The sequence below is a fragment of the Papaver somniferum genome, chromosome 4, assembly GCF_003573695.1.
Source record: "Papaver somniferum cultivar HN1 chromosome 4, ASM357369v1, whole genome shotgun sequence".
Taxonomy (NCBI): Eukaryota; Viridiplantae; Streptophyta; class Magnoliopsida; order Ranunculales; family Papaveraceae; genus Papaver; species Papaver somniferum.
The window spans coordinates 137,375,080-137,388,632 of NC_039361.1; positions in this window are offsets into that span (position 1 = coordinate 137,375,080).

Here is a 13,553-nt window from a genome sequence, read left to right on the forward strand (position 1 = left end):
ATTTGGGTATTATAAATATGTACACCAATAGTCTCGCACGTGTCTAGGACCTGGGAATAAAATTTTGGGTCCAATTTTTTTCTTCTCTAAAACTATGGACCTCTAGTTACTGGGCTTTAGTGGGTGGACCTGCTATTAACTAAGACTACCATAATAGTACCAATTGGTAATTTCCACATTTTGTATACCTTGACACCCATAATTATATGAAATTATTATATGAATCGATACATAACTGGTTATGTATACTATCTTTTCAGGCATAACTCGTTATGCATACTATCTTTTTCAGGGGTATAATTGGCAGCGCAACTTGGACATAACATATCTAAAAATCCGCGCCTTAGAATTTTACAAATTTTATATCGTTAGAAATCTTTTTAAAAGAGATACGCAACGAGTACAAACAAGAATATCAAATTTTTGTTTTTAACGAAAAAATCGGAGGTGATCCTCATTTTAGGGAAATTTTTTGAAAACTTGATACTTAACCATTATGCAGTCACCAAAAACGATGCATAACACATTCTGCAGACGCATAACGAATTATGTAACCATTTTTTCGACTGCATAACAAGTTATGTATCTGCATAACAAAGTTATGCATCTATAGGAAGTTATGTAACCATTGTTTTGGTTGATTTTAGCCGTACATATAAAAAATTGATGCATAATGCAGTATGCATCCATATTTACGGATGCATATCAGGTTATGCATCTATTTTCTCGATGCATAATGCATTATGTAGCCATATTTTCGAACGCATAACAGGTTATGCAGGTTTTCTGGACTGGATAACAAGTTATGCAACAAATTTTGTAGATGCATAACAGGTTATGCATCCATTTTCACGACTGCATAACATGTTATGTAGATATTATTGTAGGTTCATGACAAGTTATGCAACCTTATTTTTTGTTGGTTTCAATACTAAGAAAAAAGTAGTTGCATAACGTGTTATGCAACCGTTTTCTGGATTGCATAACAAGTTATGCAAAAAAAAAAAAGCTGCAGATTGTGTTATGCAAAAAATTTTGTAGATGCATAACCTGTTATGCATCACTATTCACACCTCCATTTTCTTCTAAATTCACGTCACACGCACACCAAACCCATCTGCACTTCCATCTCCTACATAGCCATCGAGCTATGGCTACAACGGAAAAGAAAATGGTGCAATTGCAGCTACACACTTGTTTTTTGCTCTCAATTTAGACCACTTCGAACCCTTGGCAGTAACATGCCTATTTCCACTGACTTCCAACAAACCTGAACCCATATCAAACTATACTTCCTCTCCCTTGTTAACTTCTGAAACAACACCATAAACCCCTCATCTTCACTCCCTTCTAAGCTTCAAGATAAACTCCAAATATTTTGACACCACTCAACATATTTCACCATTCATCCATACTTAAAAATCAGCAACATCAGGTCCTTTGTTGTTTTCTCGGCTACAGCTGAGCCAAAATTCCATCAATAACTGGATCATTAACCCCATGGCAACAGTCCACTGCTTCTTACTCTTCTTCACCAACTTCGAATGGTTCAACGAAACTGTCAGTACCCATTGTAAACTAAGATACGACAACATATAGTTCAGCCTAAGAACATTGTAAAACAATCCACCAAAATCATCTCCAAATTCGATTTAAAAACCACCAGCAAAGCCATAGCCAGAAATCTTTCGTATGAATCCCATCTCGTTTTCCACCTCTTGCTCACTGATTTGTCTAGCCAAAATTTGACCAAAACCCATTTAATTCATCTGCGGATCCCCTTTCTTGCTAAATTCTCATTAAACAATTTTCCCTAAAATCACCTTTGTTCAGCAGGTGAATCAATGACTGCAACAGACCTTATTTCTTCCATGCAATTTTTGCCCAAATCGAACCCATTTCAGCTTGAAACTTGAGCTTAACCTTATTTGTTCAGCCACTTTCCCTTGCTTATTTTCTGGTACATCAAAAAAAAAAAGGCTCAAAACAAACTAAAAGATAAAAGTAAAATCTAAGCACCATTAGAAAAAAGTGAAACTAAACTATATACGCGAAGATTGATATGAGCAGCAGGACCCTAATAATGGAAAACCATTAAACAATCTTACATTAATTTAATCAAAATCAAACAAAAATCACTCAAAGAAAATGCCATGAGTTGAAATCGATAAAACCTAGAGAGAATATTATTCTTCATATCCAGGTGAAATCAAGATGATGAACAGATTTCAAGATGACAAAAACGAAATAAACCCTGAAAGATCTCGATCCCTTAGTTGCAATCTCTAAATAAAATCACCCGAAAAAGTAAAAAATAAACGAAAAGAAACCTATTGTAAACGAAAATATAATTTTAACAAATATGGGTCTCTGAGATATTTTCTCTCAGAAATCGGGTGCGCGCGTGAAGTTTTATGTGTGTGGGTTTCTCTGTGGAAAAAAATTGAAAAATGGGTGTGACCGTAGTTTTCATTATTCTGATACTCAGTGATAAGGGGCTTGCTTTGGGGGGTGTCCTAGTATTACTGGTATGGTCAGTGAAGTGTTATAGTGGAGCAAAACGGCGGCATGGCCGTCCGAGTCAGTGAAACTCAACTGATGGCGTTGCACTGCATAGTCTGTAGAGCGCAATGATAGAGTTACCCTGCAAGGTCAGTGAAGCGCAATGATGATACTACACTGCAAAGTCTGTGACCAAGCAATGAAGCAATTGGCTGACACAATGAAGCTTCATTGAGGAAGGCAAGACAAGGCTAATTGACGCATGCGTTGATGCATACCCGTGGAATTGAGTTGGCCCAGCTCAAGGATGATGCAAGAAAATGGAATAGGCCAAGAGTTGGCCTATGCATAAGTCTAAAGCTTGGTCGAAGCTTGGACAATGCATATAAGTTAGTAGTGCAAGTGTATGCATCATTATTGTCTAGCAATTGGCTAAGTAAAGCAAATGGCGCATAGGCATAGTGCATTATTGACATAAGTTGAAAGGCATTTTGGCATGAGTTTGGCTTAGCTTATACGTCCAAGCAAGTTCAGCTTAAGGCTATGGCATAGCGATGCACAATAGCGGCGATACATGGCTCAAGTGACGGCTAGAACTTGGTTTCTGGATTTACACGCGGACTAGACATGAAGGGCAAGCATCAACGATTTTAAAGGGAGTTTATAACCTTGTGGGATTGTTTAATAATTGTTGTGGGACAATTGTTGAAGGCTGGCTCGAGTAAACAAAGAAACTAGCCAGTAGGCACAGTTATAGACGGTTGTGGAACTGTCTTATGGGACAGATGGTTGTCTCATGAGTATGTAGCTTTTGTGCACGATTTTTTTGCCATTGTATCTGCTACATAAATAATGTAAATGCATTATGAAATCAGTAGGCTTACATAGGAGATTGTGTGAGATAAAGGCAAGAGGAACAAGCCTGTGTAAGTCCTTAAGTGGGTAAATGAGTTAACTGTGTCATGTTTTAGTGTTCTTGGTTGGATGATTTGTGCCGGTGATGTATGGAAATATTTGAATGTGTTTTGGAACGCATTTGAGAAGAACAGATAAAAGAAATAAGGGTTAAAAACTTTTGTTGCAAAATTGTTGGGTTTTCACTGTTAAATTGATAATTGTGTGAGGCTGAAGTATTGTGGGCGAAGCTTGATTCACTGAACCACGGTATTGTCGGGTTACTTTTGTGCCGGAAATTTGCAAGGTGCATTTGCCTGGTATGACAATTTGGGTATCAGAGCTGTGTTTGGTACACAATTTGGGTGTATTTATTGAATAATACTCATGTGCTTATTTTTCTCTTAAGCTATCTTTATATGAGAAAGTAATAAGTGCATTGCAGTCAAGTAATGCATTAGAAACAGGTTCTAATGGCCAGTTGATCGACAAATAATTATCGGATACATTCAACCAAATAGAGGAGTATTCTGACCTTGGTGAAATGACCATGAAAATGGGTGCTGATGACCTAGATATTCCTCTTATTCGTGAAGAAAATGGAAGACTAAAGTTACTTGAAGGAAGACCGTCAAATTGGTTCAAAGAATTCGATGAAAGGGTATATCCAGTAGAAACCAAGGTGTCTGATGCAGTCTTGTTGAATAGTGAAACAAATGCTGAAGTTGCTGAATTGAATGGGCTATTCATACTAACAGTGATATAAAACGTTTGCGAGGGGAAATGTGAATGGGGAAAACTCTAATCGAGTCCCTGAGTCGAAAATATTTACGGGTTCCAGAAATGCTTGAGAAATTGAGAATTTCTTGTACGACGTTGAGGCATACTTTGTACCACATGGAATTAGGGAAGAACAAATAGCGACTCTCGTAGGCAAATACATATGTGGTGATCCCAAGGTCTGGTGAAGAACTATGCTACAAGAAGATGAAGCTGCTGCTTATAGCAATCCTATGTCTTGGGAAGGAATGAAAGAAGGACTAAGAGGTTAGTTCTAAGCAATGGTGCTTGGTACGCAAGAGAAATTTTACATAGGCTAAAGATAGCGGGTATACTATATGCCTATGCTGATAACTTCCTTGTATTGGTGCAAGAAGTACGTGGCATGAGTGTAGAAGATCAAATGTTCCAGCATCTGTCTGGTGCAGGTTCTTGGGTCACTACTGAACTCAAGAAGAAAAAATTTTAAGATGTTCATATGACCATTCAAGTAGTAAGAACGTTTAATGGTTGCATTCATATTGAAGATGTGCAAAACTGGGATAGAAAGGCCAAAAGAAAGAAAAAATCTGCTGGCAGTGGGAGCAAGCATGAGCCGATGGATGAAGAGTTATTCCATTCAGTCCAGAAATATAGAGAATGCTTCATTTGCAAGGATTATATTTCGATAAAATCTGTTTTCTCAAGGCACAGCTTACTTCATCAGTTGGGGATGATTATGGGAATCATTCTAGCAAGACTCGTGAAAGCCAAAGTGGAGGTACAAGGAAGATACCTCACAGTGAGTTGGTATCTCACTCTGGCAAAGGAAGAAACTAAGCTAAAACAAGAGGGAATGTTGTTGTCTCCATTGGAAACACTTGGTGCAGAAAATAGAAGTGTTTTCTGAACTTGTTTCATTTAGTTTCAGTTGATGAACGTTGCAAACTCTGTGGATAGAGTTTAGTTGTACGAACTTTTATTTGATTCTTCAAGTTTGTATAAACTTTGTTTTGGTGTAAGCAATTTTCCTTATTAATGAAGTTTTAGCTTTCGATATGATCAGTGGATCAAACACGTAATGGTACATGGTATCGCTATGTGAGAGAAGCAATGAATGAAGGTGTATCCGTTTATAAAGTCTTACCTCTTTATTTTCAATGTAAATCTGGTTCATGTGGAAGAAATGCATATCATATCTAAACCTAGTGTTTGCAGTATTGAGACATATGAAAGCTAATAAGCGAAGCATAGGATAGGGGTCACAGTTGATGGAATAATGATATTGTTGTTTGGGGATTACAATATTGCACAACAGCGAATAGGGAACAACAGTGCGAGCAACGCGCATCAAGAAAGGAAATTATTCCATCAGCAAACATGAGTTGAGTATAACTCATGGCCTTGGGAAAGGGCACACTATTTCCAGGAAATGTATCGATGCATGTCAAAGGAATAGTTAGAGAAATATTGGCTTTGAAGGAAAAGTGTAAGGACAACTAAAAGGTTAGCTATGTTATATCCGAAGGATAGTTAGTCATATTTGTTTGAGTGGGTTATGCAAACTAATAGTTTTCTTTATCAAGTTAAGCAAAGAAAAATCATAAGTGTTTGGTTTGGGTATGCAATTAGCATAAATATAGAGAGTTTACACTTAGTTCACGCATTCAGAGAAACAAGTTTCTGAGTGGTTTTAGCATAAACAGATACGCGTCGCATGAAGTGTATGCTTGGTTATCTCAGTCAGGCAGAAAACTACTATACACTTAGTGACGTGCTTAATGGAAGGCATGAAGGACAACAGTCCAAGGCATGTGCCAGCAAAATGGATTAATAATTAAAGGCCAAGTCGCATTTAAGTCCTTATCATGTTGAGTAAGATGAAAAAGGCAAAGTATGAAGGCAAAAGGCTATGGCAATGACCATGGTGATCAGTTTGGGAAGAATTATTTCTTGCGTACAATTAAGCGCAAATTATTCAAAATAAATTCAATCCTAATCCAAGGGAATTGGCTAAGAAGAATTTCAAATTTGCATTTGGGTATTGATGCATGATTTGAGAAGCAATTGAAGTGTAGTGCACGATGTTGAGACGAGGCTCAAGTGTATGGAATCATTAAAAAGGTAGTAAAGTTAAGTGATGTTGATGCTAAGGCGTGGAAGTTGTCTAAGGACGTTTGTAAAAACCAACAAGGTTATTGAATGTCTGAAAAAGAGAGGTTCTGAGAATGCATGTAAAGAAGATTACGAAAAGTATAAAATCAATGCTTGGTTAAATTCATCGAGGACGTTGAAAATAATGGGTAGGGGAGGATTATTTCCGGTACGGTCAGTGAAGCGCCATACTGGCACAACACAGCATAGCCGACGTAGTCAGTGAAGCGCAAATGATGGTGCTACACTACATAGTCCGTAAAGCGCAATGATGATGCTAACCTGCAGGTTCAGTGAAGCACAATGATGGTGCTTTAGTACAAAGTCAGAGGCCAAACAATGAAGCATATTGGTAGACACAATTGAGGAATACAACACACGGTCAAATGATGAATGCAGCATGCGATGCCTGCATTGATGCATATTCGTGAAATTGAGTTAGCCCAGATCAACGATGATGCAAGAACATGGAATAGGCCAGGAGTTGTCCTATGTATTAGCCCAAGGATTGGCTAAATCATGGCCAGTGTGTACAAGTTAGTGGTGCAAGTTTATGCATCACTATTGTCTAGCAATTTGCTAGGTAAAGCAAATGACGCATATGAGGCATGGTGCATTATTATCATCAATTGGAATTCATTTTGGAATGAGTTTTAGCTTAGACGTCCAAGCAAGTTCAGCTCAATGCCATGGCATATTGATGCGCAATGGTGGCGCAACATGGCTCAAGTGGCAGTTATAAGTTGATTATTGGTTTTACACTTAGGCCAGAGATGCGGGGAAAGTATGAAAGGTCATAAAGGGAGTTTATAGATTTGTGGAAGTGTTCGTAATTATTTTGGGACATGTGTTGAAAGCTGGCTCGAGTTAGCAAAGAAACTGGCCAGTAGGCACAGTTATAGGCGTTTATGGAACTGCCTTATGGGACAAATGGATGTCCCATGTGTTAGAGCATAGCTCGGTTGAACTCACCAAGCGTTGGTATGTAAAGTTTGGTTGTCATATTTTAGTGTGTTAAAAATCATCTAAAGTCGCTTGATTAAATACTAGAGTCAACTTCGTTTAGGTTAGACTAGAAAATCTAGGATTGTTGAGACATACAAGTATTACTCCGAAGACCTGAAGAATGTGAAGAAGTAGCGAACTACAACGACGAAATCATCGTTCTTCTTAAGGTTGGTAATATTGACTTGAACTGTTTCATTCCTAATGTATCTTTCAAGTCGTTTTATATTGAAAACATAACTGCGAAGCTGTATGTACTATTCATATTGTATAATACTCTAGTGATATGACATGATCATAATAGTATGCTCATAGTATTAGGGAATTAGAATACAAAGTATAACGCTTATCTTTTGAACTTCGTAGATATGACATCGACATAATTTTGTATATACTGTTATGATTATGTGAATGGGTTATGATGAAGATTTCATCGTAGGAAAAAATGTTTTACATTTGTTTAAAGGAAGTACACTCATGATCTTATTTTGTGAATCAAAAGGCAAATCATTAGGCTCATTGGTGTGACCGATCACGAGTGTTGTGTAATCGATCCTTGTAACTGGTGTAACCGGTCCTGGTAACTGGTGTAACCGGTCCCGGTAACTGGTGTGACCGATCACAAGAATTACCATGTGTAGATGGAATCGATCCTGGTAACTGGTGTAACCGGTCCTGGTAACTTGTGTGACCGATCACAAATATTTCCATATTGAGGTATAACCGATCCTAATGAGTGGTAGAACCGATTGAACCCATGTATGTGATTTGGTATTTGATCAATCACATAGTTGTCTTGGAATACAGGGAAAACAATTCTAAACTTGTTTGGAAGTATGGTGTGACCGATTCCAAGAATGTAAATCCATGTGAATATGAAATAAGGATTTACAATGAAAAAGATGTCAACATACTTTGAACACGTACAATAACTCTTATCATTTATTGCTCAAAGATATTCCTTAGTACTCAAGGAGATCTTGTGCCGAAATAAATTGAGAATCTTTTAATTAAGGTTTTTGTTTTTATATGCTTTGATTACCAGCAATTAATTGCATATCTCTAGAGAATAAAAACTAGTAATGTGCATTTACTAATTGGAGATTTTCTATGGAGAGATTTCGGAAATATTGGACAAGCTTTTATTGGAATTATGAAAACCGAATCTTGCTATTCATTGCAAATCTTGAGAATATTTTCGGTTTTGGAAATTCCTTGATGTCCAAACATCCTTGGTCTATAAATACTTAAGTTTGCATTACTAGCAAACTATCATAAGAGCCAAGAAAACTTCATTTCTTGCTGTTTCTAGTGGAGCCGTCGATTCAGAGAGGAAAGTATCATAATTAAGTGAAATCTCTTACAACCGCTCGTTTAAAGACTTTTGTGGGATCAAGAATTTCTACGAGTACCGTTGGTGGAAAATTAGATAATTGCAGTGTTATTAGTTTTCGATTGATTTGATTGACTAATGGTTGTCGAAACTTTGATTGCACCTAGTTTGTTTATTCTTGAGAATCTTCTCTTATGATATAAGATTCACTCAAATTAGATCGAAGTATCGACGGGATCTTTAGAATTATTTATAGATCTAAAGACATCTTGTGATAATCCATTGTTAACAGACTCCATTGTGTGCGTGATTGATCACAAGAGATTCAAGTGGTGTTGTGCAGGTTATTGAAGATAAAGAAGATTTTAAAACGAAGAAGATTTATTTTTGGTTCTCATATCTTATTGTGTGCACAAACCTTGATCAGCTGGGATCCAATTAGAATCGGATTTATTCGATTGATTAGTTGCGCGAGATCAGCATCGCTTTATAGTTTCTCTTTGAGATCTATACTGATTGATGGCGAGTCTAAACTTAACTACTTTGGTAGTTATTGGATAGATTGATCTAACCATGCAAAGGAATTTATTGTATTAAATGGAAGAGCCTTTGCGTATGACTTGAGATATCTTTATCTTAAAGAATAAATAAAGTTGTACCAAACAGATTCAGTGTTCCTTTGCTGTTTGGAATACGATTCAAAGAAATTGTACCATTGCATGACCTTAAAAGTCGGAAGTACAGGGATACTGAGGAAACTAAGTGCACTATGGGTATTTGCTTGGTCTCAACATACGATGTTGGTGTAGATTTTGTATAGGGGATTAATTCTGAGAGTATTCAATTCTGGATTAGGTCCTGAGGCTTTCCTGCATTTGCAGTTTCCTCGTTAACAAAATATTGTTGTGCCATTTAGTTTATCTTTTCGCATTATATTTGTTTTGTTATAATTAAAGTAAATTGCACTTTACGTTAACTCCGATATACTTGATAGTGATTTTATAGAGTTTGGTTAAGTCTGAACCTATTATCAAGTATCACACTTTATTTGTCGTATTGTCTCGATCTCGTGTCCATAGACAATCACACAAAGTGTGAATACCGAAGTTGTTGTATTGTCTCGACTTAGTCTATAGACGATCACACTTGGTTAGAGGACTTATAGGTTGAAACAAAAATATTGTGGTGTATTTGGGTACCCTCGTCTTTTCAATTGGTATCAGAGCAGGCAAACACGAAAAGATCGAACAATATGTGTTTGGTGCGATCCAACCTATAAGAATTGAATCAAATGGCTGATTCAGTTAATGTGGAGCAAGAAGATGACATACTTCAGAAACTCAATTTGTTTCCAGATCCTGATAAAAAACTCAACACTGTTAGTTCACTGGTTGAACACAAATCAGGGAATATTAACCATGATGTGTTAATAAGAAAACAAACACCTGTGACTCACAAGTCAGATTCAGATGACAGTGACGAGATTAAATTTTTCATAAAGCTTGCTAAAAAATATATAATCTAAAAGATAATATATATTATCCATATGTCAAAAGGATTATCAAAGATTCTTTGATAAAAACCGGGTCTCATAAAGAAGCTGTATCCCAAGAAAATCTTGAAATTCATGAACCTCCTGACATGATGATAACCACATCTAGTCTATGTCAAGATGAAAATATTGTTCCGTTTTCTCTTGAAATTGAATCTGAAAATTATGACAATGATCTTAATGTCAGAAAAGATTTATTAGTTAAGACAAGGATATGTGATTTTATTTCAGAATCTCTTAACTAATAAACAACATCTGGATTCTAATAGTCTAACCACTTGTAAGAATCAAAATAGATGTGTTTCAATACATAATAATGTGACTAATATCCGGTCAAGAAAAACTGTGATTTATTGTGACAAGGATTATCTCTCTGAATGTGACAAAGATCATCTTAAATGCACACAAACAAATGATTTCAGATCATGCTGTTTTGTTAGTAATCCTTTGTCCAAATCAGAATCAAGGAAGCAATTTCATCAAGAGATGTTGTCATATTCCAAGAAATATCTGGGTCGGTATAAGATTTCTGCTCAACTTATGACTCAAAAGGTTTCTAGTCACACTAACAATCATGTTCATACTCGAACAGATCTATCTGTTGAATCGGATAATTCAGTTTGTGACTCTCAGATGTGTGAAACCTATTCTTGGAATTGTTCCAGAAAAGAAGATGTCTGAAAAAATCAAGATAGATGTTGTTTCCTTGAGCCATTCAGTGCTCAGTTCAACAACTAAGATTGTTGATCGGAACTTCCTAAACTTGTGCTCGTTTTAAATAAATGGGAAGTTCTTAAAAGAGCACCGGGAACTTATAAAAAATATAAAAACTATACTTGATATATATGTTTCATGAATCACTTGAGTATTTTTCTAATATTGGAATATTTTTTCTATTTAGAGGAATACTTTCGATCTTAGGAAAGTCATAAAATTGTACAAGATATATTTGGACTCTCTTGACAATAATATTTCAGAAAATCTTTCTTGATTTTATTTCCGAATCTATATATTTTCACGACTATTTTAATCAAATAAATTACCTTGGTAGGTGTTTTTAAAACTTGGAAACCAAGTTTTATTCGATATATAAAACATCTTAAGAACCGATTATTTCCTCTACAATCGACTACGGTTCAAGATGGGTGAAAATACTATTTATATTTATTCCCAATTAATAAGCTTGAAACTTGTCTTCCTACTGAGATTAAGTGCTATTTCTCAAAGGAACATAAGATGAATCATATATCTTTTGAGCTCATGCTTTTGCTAAAGCGAGACTTTGAAATTGCTCCTGAACAACTGGAAGCTTTTGTAAAGAATGAGGAGTGGCTCGAGTCAAATCTTTTGAAGTTGATTGTGGAGGTGAATCTTTTGAGGAGACTCAATCATCTGAAAGAAAAAAGAAGACTCAAGACCTTGAACACTGAAGAAACCTCAGTGAATAATCAGAGCACCACTATGGATTAAGTTATATGCTGTAATACTTGATCCAGGAAAATAGACGTCGATGTTTTGATTTGCTTCAATCATTGTATAAGGTCTATTTTTGAATAAAACTATCATTATTATGAATAAAAATGTTATTTTATAATTTTTCTTGTGATAGTTACCGATTACATAGCTTGTGAATGAATGTTTATATTTTTGCTATGTGTATTCGGTTTATGAGATGTCTGATTTCGGTTTTCATGAACCTTAATATTCGATCTCATATTATGTGACACTTATGATTCAGTTGGCTTTTTGTTTTAGCGGGATTAAATTTTATCCCATGTTGGTAGGCTTTAAGAAAGGATCATGAGGAGTTCTGATCGAAACTCATATGTGAAAAGTCACAATATGTGGAATCAATTTGTGTTTACATGAGTTGTGTTTAACATAATATATGTGTTTCGGGTTTTCAACTTTTGCCATTGACACGCATTAGTTAAAACCGATTCAACCTTTCTCAGGTAAGGTTGCTTTCGTTGTTGTTCTTTTGTTCTAGCGAGAGGATGACAACATACTGGGGGAGAGTTCTTATTTGAACTTGCGCTTAATGATATATCTTTCTAGGGAGAAGAGGCTGCGGAATTTGAGGTAAAAAAATTGTTAGTTAATCGTTTTCCTGTTTAAGAAAAGCCTATTTATATTGCATATATTTTGCTTTTGCTTAACAAAGTTTCGGTATAATCGATATTTACCATTATGTTGTACGGATGTGTGTGTATGATTCAATTGTTTCCGGTTAAGAAAAACGGTGTCATTTTATTTGGCTTATTGTTTGATATCTTCTTTATTGTTGGGTATCAAGTGTTTTTGCTTAACAAAATTCGGTGCAATTGCGGTGCTATAATGTCTATGTTTGTTTCAATTGCTTCCGGTTAAGAAAATAATTGTGCAAGTCAATTTATTTTGGTTTGTATGTATTTTTTATGGCTTAACAAAATACGGGATCATTTATTTAGCCAAATTGGTTCCGGATAAGAGAAACTAAGTTAATTCTGATCTTAGTTAGACTTATCAAATGGGAGGATTCGGTTATTCAAGTCTAATTTAATGCCTTGACAAGAAAAACTAGTTAACTAACCTAGTGTTTGTCTTATCTAAGGGAAAGGTCTAAGTTATTGTCTGAATAATTAGAACCTGATGAGAGAAATAAAGTTAATTCTGATCTTTATTTTGGTCTTATCGAAATAAGCGATTGCACATACACAATCGGTTTAACAAGGGAATTAATTTTCTTAGTCGATTTGTTAAACTATTAGGGACAATTTCTTCGGGCTATTGTTTTGTTGATAACATATTAAAACTAAATTACTTGTAGTTTTGGTTTTAACATTGGTTATCTAAAGTGGTATGTGAAACCTTCGTGCTTAACTCTTATAGGTTGTTTACAAGTCTTTTAGATTTGTAAGATCCTTTCGGTTTGTCCTTTGTTTGCTCGAACCTCTGTTATTTTGTGACAAAAAGGGGGAGAAATATATGGAGTAAACAAGTGATTTGCAGTCACTAAGGAAAGTACAATTGTGCTTAAACGTTATATCTAATGAAAGAGTAAAGCATTGACTAAGAGGGAGAAACATATCATATTGTTGTTGTAGTATTCTAACTACAAAAAGGGAAATAACAAATATGTTCGGATTGAATATTTACCTAGCTTACCTTTAGGGGGAGTAAAAGCTTTTGTTATTCAAATGTCAACAACAACATTTATTAATTGAATATATGCAGGTTATTGTGCTGTTGAAACTTGGAATCAAGCGTATGTAAAATGAATTCTTTTGTAATTTGTGTTATCCATATGTAATAAGAGTTTAAAAAGCGGAGGTATAACAACCACACCCAATAATTCGTTCGGTAATTTGTATG